At 46.1% G+C, this 26,478-nt stretch overlaps 1 long non-coding RNA gene across 1 annotated transcript in view; it reads left to right on the top strand.

The window, feature by feature from the left end:
- The window catches only part of LOC138521640 (uncharacterized), a 130,782-nt gene extending 104,504 nt beyond the window's left edge, over positions 1 to 26,278 (top strand). The window contains exon 2 of the long non-coding RNA XR_011283086.1: positions 26,103 to 26,278. This is a non-coding gene — a long non-coding RNA (uncharacterized lncRNA). The remainder of the gene's footprint in view (positions 1 to 26,102) is intronic.
- Positions 26,279 to 26,478: the final 200 nt, after the last annotated feature.

The following is a 26,478-nucleotide window of genomic DNA, read 5'->3' as shown; positions in this document are numbered from 1 at the left end:
TCTGGGGTTCTGGGCAATAAATTCTGGGCCGCTTCGCGCAAGTCAGACCTCTGCGCATTCCCACGGGTGTCCTCTTTTGGGAAATGCATGGGGTTCCCCGTTTTCCTTGCTGGCTTCGACACCCAAGGCCCAAATCTGTAGGTTGCCCACATGAACAAATTGTGCTGTGGCGAAAGGCTTGGGTTTACCAGCGGGTTACCATTTCCCTTTTGCGCCCCTGGTAGATGCACCCACACATGTGAGGTACCTTTTTCGTCGGGACACCTGTGGGAACGCGAGAAGGTATGACATCTGTTGGTGGCGACGTGTTTCGGTGAGTGGACACAGGGAAATGTCTCCGAAAATTGGCTGGAAATGCAGACAATTCTCAGACATTTCCCTCTGGCCACTCACCGAAACACACCGCCAACAGCACATGGCCTACCGTCCCGCGTTCCCACAGGTGTCCCGATGAAAACGGTACCTCACATGTGTGGGTGCACCTACCGGGGGCGCAAAAGGAAAAGGGTAACCCACTGGTCACCCCAAGCCTTTCGCCACTGACCATTGTGTTCATGTGGGCAACCTACAGATTTGGGCCTAAGGTGTCGAAGCCAGCAAGGAAAACAGGGAACCCCATGCATTTTCCGAAAGAGGACACCCCTGGGAATCCACAGAGGTCTGCCTTGCGCAAATTGCCCCAGTTTTTATTAGCCACAATCCCCGACAAAGTGTGATATTTGGTGGGGAAAAAACACAATGTTCACTTTGTCTGGGGTTCTGGGTAATAAATTCCGGGCCGCTTCGCGCAAGTCAGACCTCTGTGCATTCCCACGGGTGTCCTCTTTTGGGAAATGCATGGGGTTCCCCGTTTTCCTTGCTGGCTTCGACACCCTAGGCCCAAATCTGTAGGTTGCCCACATGAACAAATTGTGCTGTGGCGAAAGGCTTGGGGCTAGCAGCGGGTTACCCTTTTCCTTTTGCGCCCCCGGTAGGTGCATCCACACATGTGAGGTACCTTTTTTGTCAGGACACCTGTGGGAACGCGAGAAGGTATGACATCTGTTGGTGGCGACGTGTTTCGGTGAGTGGGCACAGGGAAATGTCTCCGAAATTGGCTGGAAATGCAGACAATTCTCAGACATTTCCCTCTGGCCACTCACCGAAACACACCGCCAACAGCACATGGCCTACCGTCCCGCGTTCCCACAGGTGTCCCAATGAAAACGGTACCTCACATGTGTGGGTGCACCTACCAGGGCGCAAAAGGAAAAGGGTAACCCACTGGTCACCCCAAGCCTTTCGCCACTGCCCATTGTTCATGTGGGCAACCTACAGATTTGGGCCTAGGGTGTCAAACCCAGCAAGAAAAACAGGGAACCCCATGCATTTTCCAAAAGAAGACACCCGTGGGAACCCACACATGGCCAAATTGGAGTGGCGGCCCATCTCATGTAGCCCTCCCCAGGGGCAGATAAAGCGCAGGGCTGTCCTGCACTCCTTCCTGGGCTCAGGCGTCCGTTCCTAGGAGCAGATATCTGGTTCCAGGCAGGGCTGCATGACATGGCACCCACTCCATTGCCGTTGGGGGGGAGGGGGTCAATGCCCCATCCCATTAGAAACTTCCCAGACCTTTTGGGGTGCCCCACAGCCCCCCCCCCTAAAAAGCGTTCCACCATTTTCCATTTTTTCTTTGTTTACGAAACTTGCCCTGGTGCAGAGGGGCACATTGGTGTGCCAATCTGGCCCTGGGGTGGCCAAACCTTACTGCCCCACCCACTGGGGGGCCTGTCCCACCATTTGTGGCAGCCCTCTCCTCACCCACACCGAACAGAGGGGGGGGGCACATCATGCAGCCCTTCCTAGGAGGCTCAGGGAGGGCAGCATGAGATGTCCCCCCCAGCCATTTGGGGTGAGGGGGAGAGGGCCACCACAAAAGGTGGGGCAGGACCCTCAATAGATGGGGCAGTAGGGTTTGGGCACCCTGGGGGCAGGCAAGCGAAGTTGGGTAAACAAAAACAATAATACAAATTCATAGGCTGCTTTTTAGGGGGGGCTGAGGGGCACCCTAAATGGGCAGCGAATGATGTACTGCAACAGGGGTGGCCCTCAACCCCCCCACCCCAAATGGAGGGCCCCTCCTCATGCAACCCTCCCTGGGGGCAGATAGGGGGGCCCCACCTCATGCATCCCTTTCTGGGGTCAGGTGCCCCTTCCTAGGAGCAGATATCAGCCCCCAGGGAGGGTTGCATGAGGTGGGGCCCTCCATTTGGGGTGGGGGGGGGGGTTGAGGGCCACCCCCCGTTGCAGTACATCATTCGCTGCCAATTTAGGGTGCCCCTCAGCCCCCCCCTAAAAAGCAGCCTGTGAATTTGTATTATTTTTTTGTATACCCAACTTCGCTTGGTGCAGATGGCCACATTAGTGTGGCAATCTGTCCCTAGGGTGCCCAAACCCTACTGCCCCATCTATTGGGGTTCCTGCCCCACCTTTTGCGGTGGCCCCCGCACCCCCAATGGCTGGGGGACACACCTCATGCAGGCCTCCCTGGGCCTCCTACAAACGGCTGTGTGAGGTACACCCCACCTCCATTTGGGTTGAGGGGGGAGAGGGCCACCACAAAAGGTGGGGCAGAACCCCCAATAGATGGGGCAGTAGGGTTTGGGCACCCTGGGGGCGGATTGCCACACTAATGTGGCCATCTGCACCAAGCGAAGTTGGGTAAACAAAACAAAAAAATACAAATTCACAGGCTGCGTTTTAGGGGGGGCTGAGGGCCACCCTAAATTGGCAGCGAATGATGTACTGCAACGGGGGGTGGCCCTCAACCCCCCACCCAAAATGGAGGGCTCCACCTCATGCAACCCTCCCTGGGGGCAGATAGGGGGGCCCCACCTCATGCATCCCTCCCTGGGGTCAGATGCCCCTTCCTAGGAGCAGATATCTGCCCCCAGGGAGGGTTGCATGAGGTGGGGCCCTCCATTTTGGGTGGGGGGAGGGGTTGAGGCCACCCCCGTTGCAGTACATCATTCGCTGCCAATTTAGGGTGCCCCTCAGCCCCCCCTAAAAAGCAGCCTGTGAATTTGTATTATTTTTTTTGTTTACCCAACTTCGCTTGGTGCAGATGGCCACATTAGTGTGGCAATCCGCCCCCAGGGTACCCAAACCCTACTGCCCCATCTATTGGGGGTCCTGCCCCACCTTTTGTGGTGGCCCTCCCCTCCCCCCCCCAATGGCTGGGGGACACACCTCATGCAGGCCTCCCTGGGCCTCCTACAAATGGCTGCGTGAGGTACACCCCACCTCCATTTGGGGTGAGGGAGGAGAGGGCCACCACAAAAGGTGGGGCAGGACCCCCAATAGATGGGGCAGTAGGGTTTGGGCACCCTGGGGGCAGATTGCCACACTAATGTGGCCATCTGCACCAAGCGAAGTTGGGTAAACAAAACAAAAATACAAATTCACAGGCTGCTTTTAAGGGGGGGCTGAGGGCCACCCTAAATTGGCAGCGAATGATGTACTGCAACGGGGGGTGGCCCTCAACCCCCCCACCCCAAATGGAGGGCCCCACCTCATGCAACCCTCCCTGGGGGCAGATAGGGGGGCCCACCTCATGCATCCCTCCCTGGGGTCAGATGCCCCTTCCTAGGAGCAGATATCTGCCCCCAGGGAGGGTAACAAGGGGTGCCTCCTTTCTACTTCGGTTGCGGGGGGATCCCTCCCCCCCTTTCATTCAGTAAAAAAAATCCATGGTGGCTTGTGGCCCCCCACCCCTTCCCCCACCCCCTTTCCCCATCATTTCAATTTTTTTGTTTTACATTCCCTTGGGGCAGATGGTCAGCCATTTGCCCCAGGGTTCACATGCATGTGCCGCCATGCTTTGGGGGCCGGGAGAGGGCTGCTTACTTGAAGCAGCCCCCTTCCCCCCCACCCCACAAACGGATCCATGGTGGTCTAGTGGGTTGCTGGTCACGGATTGAGTGCTCTGCGCCGATCCGTGACCAGCAATGCCTCATATGTGGTGTCCTTGGAAAGGGGAGAAAGTCCCCTTTCCAGGGACACCACTTTTTGCTCAATCCCTGGTGGCCTAGTGGGCCCCAAGGCCCCAAACCCCCTCCCACCTCCGCTCGATTTTCTTTTTTTTTTTATTTTCATCCCTGGGGCAGTGATTATCTGCCCCCAGGGGTCTCTGGCACTGTGGCCCCATGCTTTGGGGCCACAGGGGGAAGGGGGCCGCTTACCTAGTAAGCATCCCCCCCCCCGCGTCACAAACGGATCTGCGTTGATCCGGTGACATTGCTGCCCACGGATCGCGCGCCCTGCGCCAGATCCGTGGGCAGCAATGCCACACAATGGGTATCGCTGGAAAGGGGACAATCTCCCCTTTCCAGCGATACCCGCCTCGATCTCCGGCTTGAAATACAGCCGGAGATCGAGGCTTACAAAGGGCTCTTACCTTCTCTCTCCAGCGCAGCAGCCGAAAATGGCTGCTGCGGTAGATTTACTTTCAGTTTCACGCCGACGTGCGTTACGCACGCCGACGTGAAAATGAAGGTAATCCAGCCCCCTGGCAGTGAGGGGGGACCTCCCCCTCACATAGCCCGGGGGTTGGATTACTGTTTTGAGCCATCCCTGCTTTGCAGGGATCGCTCAAAACAACGTGCCGAAAAGGACAAGCTATCTCATCCTTGGCACTGCACATGCACTTCCAAGGACGAGATACCTCGTCCTTGGCACTAAAGAGGTTAATGTTGCCTCTATCTTCCTCTTTCAGGTCGTTCTGTCCGGGAGGCATGCAGATTCAAGGAAGCTGTTCTCAGTAGCTACGAGTGTTTAAAGATGAAGACTGCAGGTAATATGCTGCTGCTAATGATGTTCCTTTTGTCTCCTTGCAGGTTCTGCTTCTCCGAGGTTCGAGGGAATAGCTGGACACGGGGAGCGTCACTTTGCAAGCTGCAAAGTAACACGAAGCATGTTCTGCAGTCAGGGTGTGGTTTATATAGCCCAGGTAAAGTCCTACCAGGGAAAGTAGTTCCAAGCCTGCCACACCGAAAACACTAGACCGCATAGCTTGGTTCTTAAGAACCAAGCTATGTGGATGCCTCCATGTTGGCTGACAATACAATAAAGTAGTTCCCAAGCACATTGTTGTTCATGGTGTATGAGCCTGGCGCCATAGGTGCCAGAACTGGCCCCATGAGGGCTTTTGAAGAGGATGCCAGGCTCTAGAGGCCCGAGTCCTGACTCCACCTGGCCAAGGGGTTTGCCAGAGGGGGTTTTGGGTGAGGGTCGTGACAGCACTCCCCCTAAGGCCCCTCCCATGGTGTTCCTTCTGTCTGGCCCAGGTTTGGTTGGGAAGTTCCGATGGAATTTCCTGATTAGACGTGGTGCATGGATATTCTCACTGGGCTACGAAGATCTATCTTGTGGTCCAAATCCTTTCCAATCGGTCAAATAAAATAGCTTGGTCCTAGAGTATTTAGAGTCCAAGATATCTTTGACTTCGAATTCTGGTTCTCCGTCAACAAGTATGGGCTTAGGTGGTGTCCCAATCTGTGTGCCGGGTTGCATTGGTTTCAGGAGGGACACATGGAATACCGGGTGGATGTGTAGATTAGGTGGTAAATCCAGTTTCACGGCTGCTGGGTTGATAATTGCCTTAATTGTATAGGGTCCTAAGAATCTGGGATGAAAGTTCCGGGTTCCCTTGATGGGTACGAATTTAGCGGCTAACCAAACTTTGTCTCCTAATTGATAATCAGGGGCCTTTTCCGGTGTTAGTCGGCGAATCTCTTTTGTTTTTCTTTGGCATGAATAAGGTGTTCTTTTGCCCTTTTGAAAGTTTGAGTAATTGTTGTGTGTAGAGTCTTTACCGCTGGCATTTCCAAGCTGGCTGGAAGGTCTAGTTCAGAGGTACGTGGATGTCTGCCATGAAGGGTATAGAAGGGTGTTTGTCCCGTGCTTGAATGCAAAGAATTGTTATATGCATATTCGGCTATCCATAGTAAGTCTTTCCAATTCCTTTGTTCATGGTGCAGCATACACCGTAAATATTGCTCGAGTGTCTGATTGGTTCTCTCGGTTTGGCCGTCCATTTGGGGATGGTGACTGGTAGATAACCGAACGTCGATCTGCGCCATTGCACAGCATTTTTTCCAGAAGTTTGAAACTTGCTGCCTCGATCAGAGACCAGAACCGGAGGGAAGCCATGTAGCTTAACCGCGCCCTCCAGGAACACTTTTACTAAAGTGGCTGCGTCTGGGAGGCCTTTGAGAGGAATAAAATGGGCCATCTTTGAGAATAAAGTGAAAAAGGGTTTCTGCGCCCATCTATTACTGCGCCACAGTGAAGTTCAGGTATCAACCAAAACCAGTTTTTCTTAATTCATCTTATATTTATTGATAGCCCATAAGGATGACACGTGTTTCGGCACCCTAAGTGTGCCTTTTTCAAATCTGTGCATGAAGGGTTGCTTGATATACTATATACAAGAAAGCAGAATTTTAATAAAATTAAAAGGCAATTTTTGTGATGTATATATAAAACAGATTCGCAGGGGTTCCCAAAAGACCAAATGCATATCAATCATATTATCTAGCATATGACCCGAACAGATCAGCATTTTTGTTAAAAACACAAAACAAAATATATCAACAGTTTGTTTCCACACCATTATGATTCCGAGAAAACATGTGTAAATCCATCAAAACATAAAAACATAGAACATACCATCATGGCGCCCAAATGTGGTGATGGGACATAAGAAAATGTTGTGGCATGAGCGATTACCATGGGAGAGGAAGGGGAGGGAGGGAAACATCACAGGTAGAGCAGGAAAAAAAAATAACAGAAAAGAACTAGAGATTAGTTTATATTTCACTTGCTAGTTAAATTTAAAATAGATCTGTCTCCAGATAGGGCTTACCTATCGTCGGAATGCGTGCACTGATCTCGTGTTGTCAGAGAGGAGTCCCATCAGACACTTAAGCGCTGCGAGCACTTCAACAAGAAAAAAGAGCACAGTGGGAGATTATGTTAATTTCCCCTGCTTGATACCGTGTCGAAGTTTTATTTTTGTGTTAAAGTTTTATTTCTATCAGGATTCGGGTATCTGACAATCCTACTGTTTATTATAAAATGATTAATTAATTATTCATACTAAAGCACCCGACCTGGAGATGTTGCATTTAAATCTTAACTAGGTTCCATTTTCTCCAGGTTTCTAATAGGAGCAGAAACTCCAGCATAAAGATTAGACTTGGTCATTAAATGAAACGTATATTCGTAAAGCATGCATGTCCTGTATTCCTCATTCAGATGGATGAGCGTTCGTGAAGTAAATGAACACCAGGACTTTTAAAGAGTGTTCCGTGCGCATGCATATCGTATCGTCCACAAAACAAAGCGGCATGTGTAAACCCGCCTGTTTAATTTCGGACCTGTTTGTGATTGGGAGGCTATTTGGGTGGGCTTCCGCTGCCTTTCAGTGCTTACCTTAACAATCTGGTTTCCTGCTTCACGCGTCAGGTTCTGCTAAGAGCCCTCTCTGGCAGCCGCGGAGCGTATATGTAGTGTTGCCTAGGCAACTGAGTTGTCCTACTTTAATTTCTGTCTCGGTAGGTCTGTCGGCCATGTTTTGGGATAAAAGGCTCAGTGAGAGTCTAAATTATGTTAAGTCACAATCTATTCTTTACCATTTAAGCATACACTTGTCCTTTTTGATATTTAAAGGAAAAGGATGAACCATGGGTGCACGGGTGAGAAATGGGCTCCCATATTTTTACTGCCAGTGCCACGTGTATTTAGGAAGACATGCTCCCAGAGATAAATGGGAAATGTAGTTTTCCACCAAGGGGGAGACAAATTAAGCCGATAACAAACCGTGTATCCGACTCTAGATATGTCCTCTAAGTCTACTTAACATTTATTATGTGTGCTCCTTTCTGAGGTTTTTTATCCACTTTTTCATATTTAACTCATTTAAATGTGCACATTATGTTCGTTGTCCTACTAGTCACTGCTCCATGCCTTGTGGTAGTGTCATATATATAAATACAGGCAAGGCTGGTACCCCCTTGGGGCACTTGGGTTTTTATCAGATGACGAATTGGTGGTTCTAATATTATTGCCTAATGCCTTCTGGGAAACGGTAAAATACAGAATTAACCCCAACAACGGGGTACCTTCCAAACGTGTCAGATTATTATTTCCATATTTTAAGTCAAAATATTGAAATGCATGTCTTGTCATGTGTATGTATATTAATGCAACTATGACCATGGGGTACTTGTATTCTCATATGCACATTACAGTTGGTGCAAATCAGTTTGGACATTCCATTTCATAGTTCAAAACAATTTTTACAGATAATTGGACATTTCATTGTCCGTGTTCAAACCAGTTTCTATACATCTAAAATAGTTTATGAGTTTAGCTTCTTCCTGACTGAGTCGGAATTCTTGATTTCCCCCCCTGCGTCCCAGGGTCACCTTTTTGAGTCCAATAAATTTAACGTTTTGCTCGAGTTCCATCTGGTGATGCCTCTGCCATTGTTCAGCTAGTGGCATATTTCTGTCTTGACTTCCGATAGCTGCTAAGTGCTCCCGAATCCTGGTATGGAGTTCTCGAATCGTACTTCCAATGTACATTTTCCCACAGGTGCATATGATAGCATTTATCACGTACTTGGTACAACAATTGATCTGTTCTCTTATTTGCATCTGAATTCCATTCTTGTTTTTGAAGTTATCTGTCATAGTAACTGCATGTTTACACATGGAGCACATTCCACATTTCCTGAAACCCGGTCGTGATTCCTGAAGCCAGGTACAAAAATTGCCTTTTAATTTTAATTTTATTTAAATTTTGCTATCTTGTATATAGTATATCAAGCAATCCTTAATGCCCAGATTTGAAAAAGGCACATGTAGGGTGCCTAAACACGGGTCATCCTTATGGGCTATCAATAAATATAACATGAATTAAGAAAAACTGGTTTTGGTTGATGCCTGAACTTATAGATGGGCGCAGAAACCGTTTTTCACTTTTTGCAAACGGAGTGGGGGAACTCTATGTCTCCGTTCTCTGCTCCCACCGGTGCGACACTAACACTTTTATGCTGCATCAAGTTGCGGAGGTCCAAGAGTGACTGCACAAAAAGTTCCCCAAGCTTCATTAATTTGAATAAATCACTCACCGTGCTGACTAAAGATCTGTGCCAAGTATAATGGCTGAATATCTAGAAAACCGAAGAGGAAGCAAGTAACCTGTTCACGCCTAAAGGAAGCAATGTCCATGCTTTTGGAAACAGCACACCGAAACGTGAGGACCTGAGATATAAGTTTATCAAGCTGGAAAGGATCTCCAGGAAGGAGATAAGATAAATACTGGGAAATCGTCTCACTGAATAATTACCTCAGCAAAAAACAAATACCCAGAGGTTTACGGATCTTGATCTTTCCTGATTTTGATAAAGACGATGACCAAGACCTTGCGGAAGACTGGGAAAGAAATCTAGGAGCATGTTCCACACGGATGTTAGAGATGTTGGTGGAACACGCAACTCGCGAGCAAAAGAGAGCTAGTGAACAAATAGAAATAATTAAAAAGGAAATTGCAGACGCCAAGGCACTAGAGGTAACGAAAGAGAAAAACTACCTCAAGATGTACGAGGTACTAAAAGAATACCAAGATGATATCAAACAGCGCAAATTACGAAAAATGTTCAGGGACGAAAGAGACTATAATGAAGACTGAGTGTACACATTTCAGGAGAAATATAACACATTTCCTAAATCACAATCTAAGGAGAGTACACCAAATACATCACCTGCCAGCTCAGCACCAAGCTCAGATGCAGAAGAAACAGCAGAAGGAGAACCAAACACAGAAGAAGACGGAATTAGAACTGGTAAAGGCTTCCTCAATCAGATACGTAGATATAAAAAAGGAAATAGATCCAAACACCCAAACAAGTCCATTTTCAAGTAACGAACCTACCTAGCAAGTAACAACCTTTACTTGGAGAAGAGGAAGGAGGGGGTCGGGTAGACTCCGGCAACCCAGATGCCTTAGAAGATTACTGAAGATTAACAAGGGCAGCAACAAGGGAAGCAGCCAAGAAGAGTCAATAACTAACCTAGTGATGAACTTATCAGACGTTGAACTAAATCAAGATGAAATCGGTCTGCTGAATAAAGGATTATCATTTGCTCCTACAGCATACAATATTGATTGATCAATTTGTGCGCAAACTTAAACTTAAAAAGTTCTTTGCGACTCAAATAACCGCATATAAACAAGCAAGACATGTAGCCACAAGGAGTGAAGTCACAATAGAAGAACAAGGCAATATTCAAGAGACAGAAACCTTTCCAATTCACCAATCAATGCAAGAACTAACAATTGCACCGATCAGCTTAACCCAAAAAGAACTCAAACCAACTTCTAAATTCCTACCTCAATTTTCGCCGGATAACATGATTGATGCCGTCTATAAATCATTGACGAAAGATCTACAAAAAATAGAGGCAAATCAGAAGAGGATGGGCAGAAAAAACGAACGGAAAATCTAACAGCTCAGGAGAAAACTGCTTTAAAGAAATTGGAGGATGAGGAAAAAAGGTTCCTGATTATACCAAAACCAATATTACCAATGATCTATTTTCTTCCTAAAATGCATAAACCATTCATAACCATCCCAGAAGGCAGACCCATACTGAGTGGAATAGGCTGGGCCACGGAATCCATTTCAGAGTATATAGATAATATACTGAGACCCAATGTAAAAATGGTACAGGCTACCTTAAGGATTCAACCTCAGCAATCAACATTATTGAAAGTATACAATGGCATCCGTCTTATTATTTAGCAACATGGGACGTCAGGGCCCTGTATACCTCCATCGGCCACGACCTTGCCCTGGACACAATTGGCTATTCATTCAAACAAGAACCGGCATCACATTTCCTGTTCGCTTGTATGCTTAAAGAAATGCTCATGGCTACATTGGACAACAGTATTTTTACGTTTAATAACACCTTCTTCAAGCAAAAACGTGGAATAGCCATGGGTGTGAAGTATGCACCAGCCTTAGCAAACCTGGTGATGGGCATGCTCGAGGACTTACAAATTTATACTAAAGAAACATACAGTCAACATGTTGTAAAATGGACCCGCTATATTGACGATGTCCTGTTCATATGGAAAGGCACACCACAAGAACTGCAACAAATCAACAATAATGACTTAGGTATTGAATTTTCAGGAGAATGCAGAGATTAACTTTTTGGATTTGACAATCTATGTATCAGGAGATCATCTCGAACCCAGAATGCACCGGAAGAGTACGGAAGGGAGTTCAACATTACATGCCACTAGTTAACATTATGAACCCATAATTCGGAACATCCCCAAAGGGGAGTATATCAGAGCAAGGAGGAACTGTTATGATCAAAGGAGCTTCAAGAAGGAATGTGAAACTTTGTCTACAAGATTTGAAGCCAGAGGCTATTCCAGAACAAGCAGTCTAACAGCCTACAACAAAGCGAAACAGACACCTAGGTTACAAACACTTAGCCAGCAAGACAGACCAACCCAAGAAAATAAGGTTCAATTTATTACCACCTACTCTGCTGATAACCATGTGATTAGGAAAACCCTTAAAATACATTGGGATCTGCTTAAACTGGATCCTCATATAGGACCATTTATCCATGTCTATCCTTCATTAGTTTACAGAAGGGCAAGAACTTTGAAGAGGAGCCTTAGCCCTTCACTATTACCCAACGACAACAAAGAAACGCCAGGTACCTGGCTTCAGGAATCTCAACGGGGTTTCAGGAAATGTGGAATGTGCTCCATGTGTAAACATGCGGTTACTATGACAGATAACTTCAAAAACAAGAATGGAATTCAGATGCAAATAAGAGAACAGATCAATTGTCGTACCAAGTACGTGATATATGCTATCATATGCACCTGCGGGAAAATGTACATTGGAAGTACGATTCGAGAACTCATACCAGGATTCGGGAACACTTAGCAGCTATCGGAAGTAAAGACAGAAATATGCCACTAGCTGAACACTGGCAGAGGCATCACCAGATGGAACGCAAGCAAAACGTTAAATTTATTGGACTCAAAAAGGTGACCCTGGGACGCAGGGGGGGAAATCAAGAATTGCGACTCCGTCAGGAAGAAGCTAAACTCATAAACTATTTTAGATGTATAGAAACTGGTTTGAACACGGACAATGAAATGTCGAATTTTCTGTAAAAAATGTTTGAACTATGAAATGGAATGTCCAAACTGATTTAGACCAACTGTAATGTACATATGAGAATACAAGTACCCCATGGTCATAGTTGCATTATATACATACACATGACATGACATGCATTTCAAGATTTTGACTTAAAATATGGAAATAATAATCTAACACGTTTGGAAGGTACCCTGTTGTTGGGGTTAATTCTGTATTTTACCGTTTCCCAGAAGGCATTAGGCAATAATATTAGAACCACCAATTCGTCATCTGATAAAACCCAAGTGCCCCAAGGGGGTACCAGCCTTGCCTGTATTTATATATATGACACTACTTCTACCACAAGGCATGGAGCAGTGAATAGTAGGACAACAAACATAATGTGCACATTTAAATGAATTAAAAATGAAAAAGTGGATAAAAAACCTCAGAAAGGAGCACACATAATAAATGTTAAGTAGACTAGGAGGTCATATCTAGAGTCAGATATACGGTTTGTTATCAGCTTAATTTGTCTCCCCCTCAGTGGAAAACTACATTTCCCATGTATCTCTGGGAGCATGCCTTCCTAAATACACGTGGCACTGGCAGTAAAATTACAGGAGCCCATTTCTCACCCGTACACCAATGGTTCATCCTTTTCCTTTAACTATCAAAAGGACAAGTGTATGCTTAAATGGTAAAGAATAGATTGTGACTTAACGTAATTTAGACTCTCACTGAGCCTTTTATCCCAAAACATGGCCGACAGAGTTACCGAGACAGAAATGAAAGTAGGACAACTCAGTTGCCTAGGCAACACAACATATACGCTCCGCGGCTGCCAGAGAGGGCTCTTAGCAGAACCCAACGCGTGAAGCAGGAAACCAGATTGTTAAGTTAAGCGCTGAAAGGCAGCGGAAGCCCACCCAAATAGCCTCCAAATCACAAACAGGTCCGCAGTTAAACAGGCGGGTTTACACATGCTGCTTTGTTTTGTGGACGATATGATATGCATGCGCACGGAACACTCTTTAAAAGTCCTGGGGCCGCATTATGACCCAGGCGCTAAGTGTTTAACGGCGCTGTAAAAGGCTGCAGCGCCGTTAAACACCTAGCGCCTAATTACGAGGTCCCTTTGCGGGACCCGACCTTAACGGCTGGTTTTACCAGCCGTTAAAGTAGGGACCCGCAAAGGGACCTTGGTGCTAATTACGGTACCGGAATTTGCCGTACCGTAATTAGCGCCTTCCCCGTTCCCATTGAGCCCTATGGGGCAAAAATGGGAATGGAGAAGGGCCATGGCGGCATGGGGAATTACCGCCCCACCAACCTCGGAATGGGGTGGCAATTGCCCATTCCGCCATGGCGGGCTGCGGCATGGACCATGGTGCTAATAGCACCATGGTTTAGCGCCGGAGTCCTAATTAGGCCCCTGGTGTTCATTTACTTCACAAACGCTCATCCATCTGAATGAGGAATACAGGACATGCATGCTTTATGAATATACGTTTCATTTAATGACCAAGTCTAATCTTTATGCTGGAGTTTCTGCTATTAGAAACCTGGAGAAAACGGAACCTAGTTAAGATTTAAATGCAACATCTCCAGGTCGGGTCTTTAAGTATGAATAATTAATTAATAATTTTATAATAAACAGTAGGATTGTCAGATACCCGAATCCTGATAGAAATAAAACTTTAACACAAACGACAATTTAGACTCTCACTGAGCCTTTTATCCCAAAACATGGCCGACAGACCTACCGAGACAGAAATTAAAGTAGGACAACTCAGTTGCCTAGGCAAAACTACATATACGCTCCGCGGCTGCCAGAGAGGGCTCTTAGCAGAACCTGACGCGTGAAGCAGGAAACCAGATTGTTAGGGTAAGCACTGAAAGGCAGCGGAAGCCCACCCAAATAGCCTCCCAATCACAAACAGGTCCGAAATTAAACAGGCGGGTTTACACATGCCGCTTTGTTTTGTGGAAGATACGATATGCATGCGCACGGAACACTCTTTAAAAGTCCTGGTGTTCATTTACTTCACGAACGCTCATCCATCTGAATGAGGAATACAGGACATGCATGCTTTACGAATATACGTTTCATTTAATGACCAAGTCTAATCTTTATGCTGGAGTTTCTGCTCCTATTAGAAACCTGGAGAAAATGGAACCTAGTTAAGATTTAAATGCAACATCTCCAGGTCGGGTGCTTTAGTATGAATAATTAATCATTCATTTTATAATAAACAGTAGGATTGTCAGATACCCGAATCCTGATAGAAATAAAACTTTAACACAAAAATAAAACTTCGACACGGTATCAAGCAGGGGAAATTAACATAATCTCCCACTGTGCTCTTTTTTCTTGTTGAAGTGCTCGCAGCGCTTATGAGTCTGAGGGGACTCTCTCTGACAACACGAGATCAGTGCACGCATTCCGACGATAGGTAAGCCCTATCTGGAGACAGATCTATTTTAAATTTAACTAGCAAGTGAAATATAAACTAATCTCTGGTTCTTTTCTGTTATTTTTTTTCCTGCTCTACCAATGATCTTTCCCTCCCTCCCCTTCCTCTCCCACGGTAATCGCTCATGCCACGACATTTTCTCATGTCCCGTCACCACATTTAGGTGCCATGATGGTATGTTCTATGTTTTTATGTTTTGATGGATTTACACATGTTTTCTCGGAATCATAATGGTGTGGAAACAAACTGGTGATATATTTTGTTTTGTGTTTTTAACAAAAATGCTGATCTGTTCGGGTCATATGCTGGATAATATGATTGATATGCATTTTGTCTTTTGGGAACCCCAGGGAATCTGTTTTATCTATACATCACAAAAATTGCCTTTTAATTTTTATTTTATTTAAATTCTGCTATCTTGTATATAGTATATCAAGCAACCCTTAATGCCCACATTTGAAAAAGGCACACTTAGGGTGCCGAAACACGTGTCATCCTTATGGGCTATCAATAAATATAAGATGAATTAAGAAAAGCTGGTTTTGGTTGATACCTGAACTTCACTGTGGCGCAGTAATAGATGGGCGCAGAAACCCTTTTTCACTTTTTGCAAACGGAGTGGGGGAACTCTATGTCTCCGTTCTCTGCTCCCACGGTGCGACACTAACACTTTTATGCTGCATCAAGTCGCGGAGATCCAAGAGTGACTGCACAAAAAGTTCCCCGAGCTTCATTATCTTCGAGAATAAGTCCACAACTACAAGGATGGTGTTGAACCCTTGGCTTGGAGGTAGATCAGTGATGAAGTCACGGGAAAGAGTGTGCCATGGAACTGGAGGAATGTCCAATGGTTGTAGGAAACCAGATGGTTTTTGTTTCTGTGATTTATTTTGTGCACAGACACCGCAGGACTGAATATACTGAATGATGTCCTTACGCCAGGTAGGCCACCAAAAGTTCTCTTTCACCTTAGCTAGGGTTTTGGCGATCCCAGGATGCCCTTCGATCAGTGTATCGTGATAGTTTGAAATAATATGCTGTTGTAATTCCTTCTTGGGTACATGTAGGCTATCCCTAAAAAAGGGTAGGTGGTCCTTGATGGTATATTGTTCTCCATGAGCTTGCCATGCGAGGTAGGCATCAGGATTCATTGTCCGTTGGATTTCTTTTCGTAGTTCTGCTTGTGTTAAGGCTGTCATGATACCCAAGAGTTTGTCTTCAGGTATAATAAGTACTGGGTCTGGAGTTTTATATACTATTTCATCTATGCACATGGGTCGAAATGTGATTACATAATCATACTCAGCGAAGAAAAGGGCCCACCGTAATTGGCACGAGGACGGGCCTTGGCTGTTTTGAGGTATTGCAGGTTTCGGTGGTCTGTGATGACTGTAATGGTGTGTCTGGCCCCCAGAAGGTAGTGCCTCCAGGCTTTAAAGGTGGATTTGATAGCCAGGAGTTCCTTGTCCGTGATGGCATAATTAATCTCTGGAGGTGAGAACTTTTTCGACCAGAAGGCCACAGGATGTAGCTGGCCGGTTTCCGGGTCTCTCTGTGAAAGGACAGCCCCCATTGCGAGACTGGACCCATCAGTTTCAACGACACAAGGTAGGTCTGGACGAGGATGTCACAGGATTAGAGCGGAGGTAAACCTTTGTTTAAGTTCCTGAAAGGCTTCTTCTGCTTCTTCGGTCCAAGCAACCTTTTTTTTTTTTCGTAATAGTACTGTGATTGGGTGCACAACCTGAGAGAAGTCTGGGATGAACCGGCGGTAGAAGTTCGCAAAGCCCAGCATGCTTTGTACCCCTTTCAGAGACGTCAGTGAAGGCCATTTCAGAATGGCATCTACCTTGTGCACGTTCATTCTGATGCCTCCTGGAGTAAGGATAAAACCAAGAAATTCTACTTCGGTGACGTGAAAAAAGCATTTTTCAAGCTTTGAAAACTAGTGATGTTTTATGGTGCTTGGTGAGGTCTGAACGAACGTGCCTGACATGATCTTGTTCCGAGGCTGAGTATACTAAGATGTCGTCTATGTACACTAAGGCGCACACCTCAATTAACTCCCTTAAGACGTCATTCATGAAATATTGGAATGCCGCAGGAGCGTTGCATAACCCGAAGGGCATGACTTGCTATTCAAACAAGCCATACTTAGTACGGAAGGCGGTTTTCCATTCATCTCCTTTTCTGACTCGGACCAGGTGGTACGCTCCTGGAAGGTCCAATTTGGTATAAATCTGGGCATCTTTAACTTGGACTAGCATCTTAGGGATAAGTGGCAAGCGGTAGCGGTTCTTCAGGGTGATCTGGTTCAATGCGCGTTAGTCAATACAGGTTCTCAAGTCTCCTTCCTTTTTCGGTATGAAGAACAAATGACTGGCTGCGGGGGACTTCGAAGGACGGACAAATCCGTTTGCAAGGTACTGGTCTAAATAGGATTTCAAATGAAGGTTTTCTGGTTCTGTGAGAGCGTAGATCCTGCCGCAAGGGATTTGTGCACCAGGAACAAGGTCGATCTGACAGTCATAGGGCCTGTGCGGCGGCAATGTATTGGCTTGGTCCTTTCGGAAAACATCCTGGAAATCATGGTATTCACTTGGCAAGGTATTAGTTGCTTCCAGGGTTGGTACTGTCGCTCCGGGAGTCATGGGGATACAGACGTCGGGTTTCTCCTCTTGGTAATAGCAGGCAGGGGAGCAGTCACCGGGGAAGGTTAATTTTCGTGCCTGCCAGTCTATCAAAGGGTTGTGAGCAATCAACCATGGCATCCCTAGTATTAACCTGAACTGAGATGCCTTGATGAGATTGAATGAAATAGACTCCCGATGTCTGTCCTGATACAGCAAGGTCACCCTGGCTGTGCACTGGGTTACTGGTCCGGAAGCGATTTCTGTCCCATCCACGGTGGTTACCTTATCCATAGTTGGTTTAGAACACAAAGGAAGCCCCATCTCTGCTGCCAGTTCTTGATCAATATAATTTCCAACTGCTCCGCTATCGATGTATGCTTCAACGGCATGCATTCTTGACGACTGTTGGTGGTTAATTAAGATCACTGGTATTGCAAAGTGCGAGGTCAGCAACTCTTTCTTCTCACTCGACAAACTGACCTCTACGTCCCCAATTCCTTAGCTTCATCCTTCTCTGTGGCCCCGACTGTTCTTCTTGGGGGTTTTACTGGACAGTCCTTCAGGGAATGTCCTGGTTTCCCAAAATACAAACAAAGCTGCTGTTGTCTTCTTTTGTCCCACTCTTGTTTTGTTAATGGAGGCCATATCCCTCCAATCTGCATGGGTTCTACAGCATTTTCAGGTACACGGGGTGTATTTTCCCTTGGTCGAACATACATGTCCGAGGGTCTGTCTTAGACCGGTCTGCCTTTCGGTCCTGCAACCGGTGGTCTAGCTGCACGACCAGATTTATGAATTATGCACAGACTCTGGGTGGATCAACCACCTGGGCTAAGACGTCCTTTAATTCGCCTCGTAAGCCTCGATGGAATAATGTGGTTCTTTTGTTTTCTGGCCACCTAGCTTCAGCAACCAATCTGTTGAATGTAGCAATGTACGTTAACAAGTCCTGATTCCCCTGTCGGAGTGACAAGAGTTCATTGTCTACTGCTTGTTCCTGGGTATGGCGAGCGAAATGTTTTTCCATTTCTCTCTGGAACCCCCCAAAGTCATGTAATAGAGGATCGTCATGGGTTACCAACGGCACCGACCAATCTGCTGCACTACCACTCAGGTATGATAAGACGAGTGTTTAAAGATGAAGACTGCAGGTAAGATGCTGCTGCTAATGACGTTCCTTTTGTCTCCTTGCAGGTTCTGCTTCTCCGAGGTTCGAGGGAATAGCTGGACACGGTGAGCGTCACGTTGCAAGCTGCAAAGTAACACGAAGCATGTTCTGCAGTCAGGGTGTGGTTTATATAGCCCAGGTAAAGTAGTACCAGGGAAAGTAGTTCCAGGGCTGCCACACCCAAAAAACTAGACCGCATAGCTTGGTTCTTAGGAACCAAGCTAAGTGGATGCCTCCATTTTGGCTGACAATACAATAAAGTAGTTCCCAAACACATTGTTGTTCATGGTGTATGAGCCTGGCGCCATAGGCGCCAGGACTGGCCCCATGAGTGCTTTTGAAGAGGATGTCAGACTCTAGAGGCCCGAGTCCTGACTCCACCTGGCCAATGGGTTTGCCAGAGGGGGTTTTGGGCGAGGGTCATGACAGTCTGGTTATCCTCAAAACTACTTCCTCTGCACCTACGACCAAATAAATTGGCTCCCAGGTATTATGGACCCTTTTCTATAAAGGAAATTGTTAATCCAGTGGCTTTTCGACTCCGACTACCAGAGTCATGAAAAAGGATTCATCCAGTCTTCCACACTTCTTTGTTAAAACTTTATGTTCAGCCCTCTCGACTGCTTCAAGATCCACCCCAGTGATTATCAATGACCAACTCGAATATGAGGTCTCCAGAATTTGTGACTCGAGGTACTGACGAGGTCAACTACAGTATTTGGTCGAGTGGAAAGGGTATCCTCCCAGAGAGCGCACCTGGGAACCCATGTCAAATATGAATGCCACAAAGCTGATACGAAGATACCATCTCATCCATCCAGGCAAACCCAGAGGAGCTGGGTTTCGGAGGAGGCATACTGTCATGAACCACCGCCTGCGTCCATTCTGGACTTTGTGGTCCCTGACCCATAAAGGACTGAATTCCGTGATCCTTCCAACATGGCTGAGTGGTGCGGAATGCAGCCTGCCAGTCTTTACGCGCTACGTTCGACATTGTACAAAGCAGACACACCCTGCGGCTCTGCGCGTCTCAACGCTACCGCTCGGAGCAGTCTGATGTGTGTTTCCGAAGTTCGCTCCAAACTTCCATCCTAGTCCTGTTTCCCTGATTCCTTGAATCTACTTCCTCTTTTTCCTTTCTTCGAACTTACCGTACTATTCTTCCGGGATCCCCGCCTGCGCTCGAGTCATGGCGTTCCGTGCCTCCGAGCTCGGACTTAATCTCCTTCCTGGTTCCTGGTGCTGGACATCCGACCGCCTCCTGGAGTAGGACCGCTATCCCACGCTGGAAGCAGACGACCAGCACACGAGTCTCTACAAACCCCGGACTGTGCAAAAGTAATCTTCAAAGAAGGTCACAAGCAAGGAAAGACAGGTGAGAAAGGAAGAGACTTTGACACTTATCCCTGGTCACCCATTAATTGGGCAGGGAGTGGTTATAAGGGGTATATTCGGCCTGCAGTCCATCATACTCCAACATTTCCCGCTCAGTACTATGCTGGGAGAAGGGAACACCTTGTTGCAGGGTTGGAATATTTGATACCAGCCATTGGGATTAAAATAAATAGAGATCATCTGACTTAACTGTCACGGTTGGTGAGGATATTGCTAATGCTACTGCGTCTTCTTTGACTTTATTATCCCAAGAACAAGTGGCCATTCGAACCATTGTATTTCAGAATCGTATGGCCATAGACATTGTTCTGGCTCACAAGGAGACGTCTGTGCAGTCGTTAAGAGCGAGTGCTGTACTTTTAGACCAAGTTACACAAGCAATATTACTGATATTGTGACTCATATTTGTCACAATGTAAGCCTCCTTTGTAAAAGTCCGGAGGCTTCATGGACCTTTGGGTCAAGGATTGTAGGTTTATTGAGACCCTGGGTGCATATCTTAGTCAGATTTTACTTATAACAATGGTTATAATTCTAGGTCTGTCGTGTCTGTTGATGGTTTGTAAGTGTCTCTTTTATCGGCTATGCAATATCTTTTCTGAAGCTTTCCAAACTGTTCAATTGCTTTATTGTCATACTACCGAAGAGACTGTTTGTTATGATATGCCAGGATGTGACATTTGTTCCCCTAGCGATGTTTGTAATGAGACAAGAGTGACAGTCTCATAGGCAGGGACTGTGGGGTAAAGATTGGGAATTGAAACATGTACCCATCCTGACTATTCCTGCATTATAAGCAATGGTTTCCTGCTTGTACTATGCAAGACCTTTGATTTTACTGCGCATGTCCTTGTAACAAAGGCTGCTTGCCCAGGTTGTAGGAATGCTGGCTTTAATTTCTCTCGCTTCTGACGTACTTCCCTTTTGGCATATGTAAACACACCTTTTTAGGAAAAGCAGCGTTAGTAGACAGCAAGTGTGAATCTTTAAGGAATATATTCACCTTGACTAAAAGTATCATGATATGTTGTCCTCCCTGATAACACTAACTAACATCATGAAAGAGCAGAGCTGGTATCAAAGGCTTGTATAATGAGACTTTGTTCTCTGCCTGAAAAATTGTTTCAGTATAATTCCTTGCCCAGTTTGGACCATCCCTTCCAATCCCTTCCATTGAAATAAATGTGCTCTTTTGGGTGTAAGAGAATGGTGCAAAGAAGGAGGTTTTATTCACTTGAGCCGAAGTCTTGTGCTGTCAGTGGCTCTGTTTTGTTATTGATTTTTAGTAATAAATTGTTCACTAATCCACCGGAATAAGTGAGTGGCCTATTTTTCCATCACAAGTTCTACTAGGTTTACTTTACAAAAACCCACAATAGTATTGGTTCTGAAAATCTCTTCTAAGAGATCCCAGCAAATTGAGAGAAGAACTGAATTAAAAGAATGTCTATGGGCCTCATACCGGTGCCCTTACCGGTGCCGGTAATCCCTTACCGCCCACCTGGTAATGAGGCCTATGTTTTAATAAACCCTTCTAATTTGTTTAGCAATTATGAGAATCAGCTCCTGGACCCTGTGGAAACTAACAGCATCCAGGATCAAGGATCCAGGGGAGGAAGGATAGCTCAGGAGCAACGCGTTTGTCTTGGAAGCAAGACAACGCAGTGCAACAAAGGTCCAAATCCTGATCCCACGCTTATCTTGATCCCACGCTTAGAAACCACTTGTTGTTATTAAGCGCATTATAAATTAACAATTATAATCATAATAATCAGTCACAACTGGGTTTCTGATCTCCGAGTGAAACCAAGTCAGAACTATTTTCTGGGTTGACCGGAAGCCTGATAAAGACAAGCAAAACCTATGCCCTCAAGCTATTTGACATATCAACCACAGTAAGCTCTTCCATGCTCACTGAAAGACTAAAGGAAGCCAGCCTGAGTACAGAACTAGATTGGATAATGCTATTCCTCGTTAAAGAATAGAAATGGCCTCTCTGCCACATTTTCAAACAATGCTGCACAAGTGTACTTCATGGTTGCACGGTTGAGACACGGATGAGACTTATTAAAGAACATGGCTTCACATGCTATAACTACATAGCCAACACCCATATTCAAGGTATCCACTGACAACTGCAAACCATCCCCTGGCCAGATGTCTCAATTACAAGCTGAAACTCAGACCCAACAAAATGCATATCATGATTTGACTTAATGAACCAACATTTCCTAAATTGATCCTCTGGCCAGAGGAAATGTGAAACTGCCTGCAAACACACAGAGTGGTTAAGGAACTCCGACTCATGATGGGAAGCCAGCTAAGCCTAAGACAATAGTAAGGAAATGCTTTTTCATGTATGATCTATCAGACGGATTCTGGCTTGCTTTACCTTTCTGCATAGTTGAACTCGTCCTCCTGTTCATACGAAGGCTGAATTGTGTGAACAGCATTCACCTGGGTATCAGAACATCTGTTGAAGAAGATACAAGGTATACAAATACATCAGTGAATCTGGACGAAAACGTTTCAATCACTCTATTGCAATGAGCCGTACACTGCACGTACACCAGCTTAAAAATGCAAATTAAGCCACTCTGCATCGCTTACTGGGCCGTATATGGCAGGGGAGGGCAGAATGCATTCAAGAGAAAATCACATCCTACAATCCGAGAAGTGAGCTAGACCCAGCAACACGCACTGACAGCGCCTCACTACATGAAACGCCATCAAGCCTCCTTATTCACAGTCATGACCATCAGACTTTGGAACTTAAAGAGTAAGAAAAGATTTTGAATGTTGCAGGACTACCTCACCTTCAAGAAATCACTCAAGACCTGGCTCTTTATCTTACGCAGCTCTGGAAAGTCAGGCATTGTATGAAAATGATAAGGATCAATATGACCAAAGTCAGTGAAATAACCACACCCAGGTCCCTTCAAAGCTACTCACTCCAGAACTAATACACCATAACTTCTAAGCAGATTCACTTTAGCAGGTACCAAACAGATCAGAAAGAGTCTGAAGCAAAGAAGCAAGAGGCCAATTAGTAGCATAGTGCATGGCTTCAGTGAAGTAGCTAGCCACTGAAACCATATATCGTACGGTCTCACTCATGCACATGGAGGATGACGCGTATAGTGGGGAGGGCCGTTTTGAGCCATACCCACAACATATATGCAGTCCAGTTGTGTGGCCAGGTGGCAGAATTGGAGCAACCATGCAAGTCCCAAATTGCTGTCTGGAGGCACCAAGCATGCCAATTCCCCCCAGGCATAGAGGGTCCTTAACCTTGCCCTGTACGTGTCCCATACGGAGTGGGAAATGTGGCAGTGGTTTGCTGATCCACACTCAAGACTGTGGAGGGACAGAGCAAGGTGGCAGGATTAATGAAGGTGACATATGTTACTAGACAAGGCAAAGGTAGAAACTAGACTCCAAATCCCTCCCTGGTCCATCCTCGCCTTGTGACCCACATCAAATCACTAAGTAGAATTCATTGGACCTCTCTCTCTAGCTGACTATCCCAAACTAATGCTGACCTGAGGTGGATGCAGCTCTGCTGCTTTGTAGAGAGGTATGGTCTGACCACTAGTGGAGGCAGTGTTTTATGCTGGGGGCAGGTATCTCCTGAGGTCGGCATTGTAAACAATTCGAGGTCAGTGGTGGTTGGTGAATATTTTTAATGGCGGGGCATTAACATTTGCCCCAAATTAGCATGAGCTACTGAGCCCAGTGAGGGTACCCTGGGCCTAGTACAGGGCTTGATGAGGTTCTCCTCACAAGAACATGTTTAAAATAATATGTTGAAAATTGGCATTTTAGAGCCTAATATATGAGAAAATAATGAGGTCGAAAACTCATACAACTTTCTATAGATTTAGTTCCCTAGGGTAACACATCCCCTTTCCTCCATATTTATGAGAGTTCTGGAACTTTGGGAAGCCCTGGCACCCATCTCCATTAAGAAATCGATAAGCCGAGATGGCCCGCATACACGCAGCACAGCCAGACCGTGGTCTCTGTGGCTCACGCTCCTTCAACTCCGTCCCTTTCTCCGTGTCAGACGCCTGACGCAGCCCCGTTTTCTTTTTCTTTTTAAATTTGATTTATTTATGCTCCCTCTATTTCTCCTCGCTTCCTACCGTGCTTGTCATGTAAGGTGGGGTTCACAGTGTGCACCGAGAGGTCACAGTTGTTTTGAGCGTTGGATCCTCATACTCTTTGTTTAGGGTGCTTGGGGATTTTCCACCGCTGGGATACCTGTGCGTTATGACACGCATTCTCAGAAGCCCTTGAAGAGTCTATTGCAGCAGTATTCAAACTGTGGGGCGCGCCCCAACGGTGGCCGCGGCCAGATCCCTAGGGAGCCGTGAGAGCCCAGCATGAAACTTTAAAAACTTTTGACAACATTTTTTTTTTTTACATTGGAAGAAATGGGCAGGGGCAGCTCACATGGTCGGGCTGAAGAATGAAACTATCTCAGGCACCAATGAAAAAGTGGCGCGCAGTTCTAAATGGATATTAATTTCTTTAGTAACAGCCTGTTTGAATGATACCCAAGGGGGTCGTTTGTGTTAAAATTTAAGTAAATTGTGATATTTAAAGAATATTTATTCAGCAACAATGGTCAAAATTACTAACTGCATAGTGATGTAACTTATCAAACTGGCCCACATTGGCCAAAAAAGTGGCCCATTTTGACTGGCCCACACTAGCATTTTGAAGTTTTGATACAGGCATTGCCCTATAGCCCTGTAGCCCAGTCCGAGCCTGGCGGCTCATCCATAATGGCGAGGGGGCGCCCACCCAGTGGCCCCCTCACCCAATATGGAGGCGCTAAGGAGTCAGCCGAGTGAAACAATGAGCACTCCCTCAGCTGGCTGAACTGTCAAAGGGAAACACTATTTCCCTTTGACAGTTCAGTTGGGCACATGATTTTGGCAAGTGGTGGATTGACAGGGGGGGAGGAAGGTTGTACAACAAAGGCATTTTAAAAATGCCTAAATGCCTTTGTTGCACAATCCCCCTACCCACCTGCCAAAATCAGCTCTCCTTCTGTGGCGCTGTGGAGCCCAGCGGACAGTGATGGTATTTTTTTACTGGATTTCTATCATAGATGTCCAGTCAAAAATACCATGCATCCCCCTTGGCACCCTAGCATACACACATATTCATGTTGATTGTTTTAGGCCCAGTGGGGCCCAGGGGACATGGATAGTATCTTTTTACTAGATGTCCAGTATAAAATGTCATGCATGGATAGTATCTTTTTACTAGATGTCCAGTATAAAATGTCATGCCTGCCCCCTGTGCCCCCCCAGCACATATTGCAAACTGGCTATTTACCCATTTATTTTTAAAGTATGCTCTACAGTGCAACATTTTAACCCATTATTTTGTTTTAAATTCACGGGGGAAATCCCCCCAAGGCCCCCATGTTTGGTTTGGGATCCTCACTGCGCTCGGTCGCTGTGGCATTTTTGGGGGAAATCGTTATGACCCTCCACTTAAAAAATTCACCAGCCGGCACTGGCCCTCGGACTGCGTTGGGAAAGGGATGGGGGAGCCCAGGGACTGTGGTGGGAGCAGCATGGGCAGTGACCATGGGATAGTTGTGGGAGCAGGGTGGGGCGAGCCTAGGGTGTGTGATGGGGTGGGGAGAACCCAGGGACTGGTTAGGAGTGGGATGAGGGAGCCCAGCGACTGTGATGGGAGCAGGTGGGGGTAACCAGGGGCTATACTGGAAGTAGGGTGCAGTGACAGTGCGTAATACATACTGTCCATTTGGCCTTTTTGGGGGGCCCGGCCTGCCCAAATGTTGCTCAGGGGGGCCCAGGCCAAATAAGTTTGAAAACCACTGGTCTATTGGCATGGTGCGTAGACATCTTTCAGACAGCTCTGCTGGAATGAAAAGGTATGTTAACCTCTGTTTTCATCAGCACCCCCTCCGGGCTAGATTTATTTTTACTAAACAATGAATATCTGCCTTCTCACTTAAAAGATATATGAATGAATATATGTTTGTTTTCTAGTTTTTCATCTGTACTCAGTAACTCTCATACATGTTAAACGCCCTAGAGATTGAATTGTGTAATAAGTGTACAGGACCTCTCTCTGTGTTTAGTTACTATGACAGTTGGTTAATGTTTCCATTTGTATTTGCACAATACTCTAATTTAAATATTATGTATATTTTTTCCTAGAATCATTGTTTTTGCCCCTGGTGAAGAGTGTATGTTGCACTCGAAACGCGTTGGGCCTATCACAGCTCCATCACCAAGAATGAAAAATGAAGACTGGTTCTTGTGACCTTAAATCACTGAATGTTGTCTTTCTTTGAGAATGTGTTACTTATATACTAAAACGACTTGTATTAAGACTCTAATGCATAAAGTTTCTTTACTAGCTTCACTAGAAACCTTGGTCTGGTTTTCCAGATATTAGAAAGTGTGCAGGGGACTTAGGTTCCTCAATTGGGAACTTATTTTTTGTTCCACTATAACCGGAAGGGCAGCCATGCAGCTAAGGAGTGTGAAAAACCAGAGGGTGTTTCACAACCTAGTGCCCGGGGATTCTGTA

The sequence above is a fragment of the Ambystoma mexicanum genome, chromosome 13, assembly GCF_040938575.1.
Source record: "Ambystoma mexicanum isolate Mex_15411 chromosome 13, UKY_AmexF1_1, whole genome shotgun sequence".
Taxonomy (NCBI): Eukaryota; Metazoa; Chordata; class Amphibia; order Caudata; family Ambystomatidae; genus Ambystoma; species Ambystoma mexicanum.
Note: the sequence above shows the minus strand (reverse complement) of the source record. Positions and strands in the feature narration are given on the sequence as shown.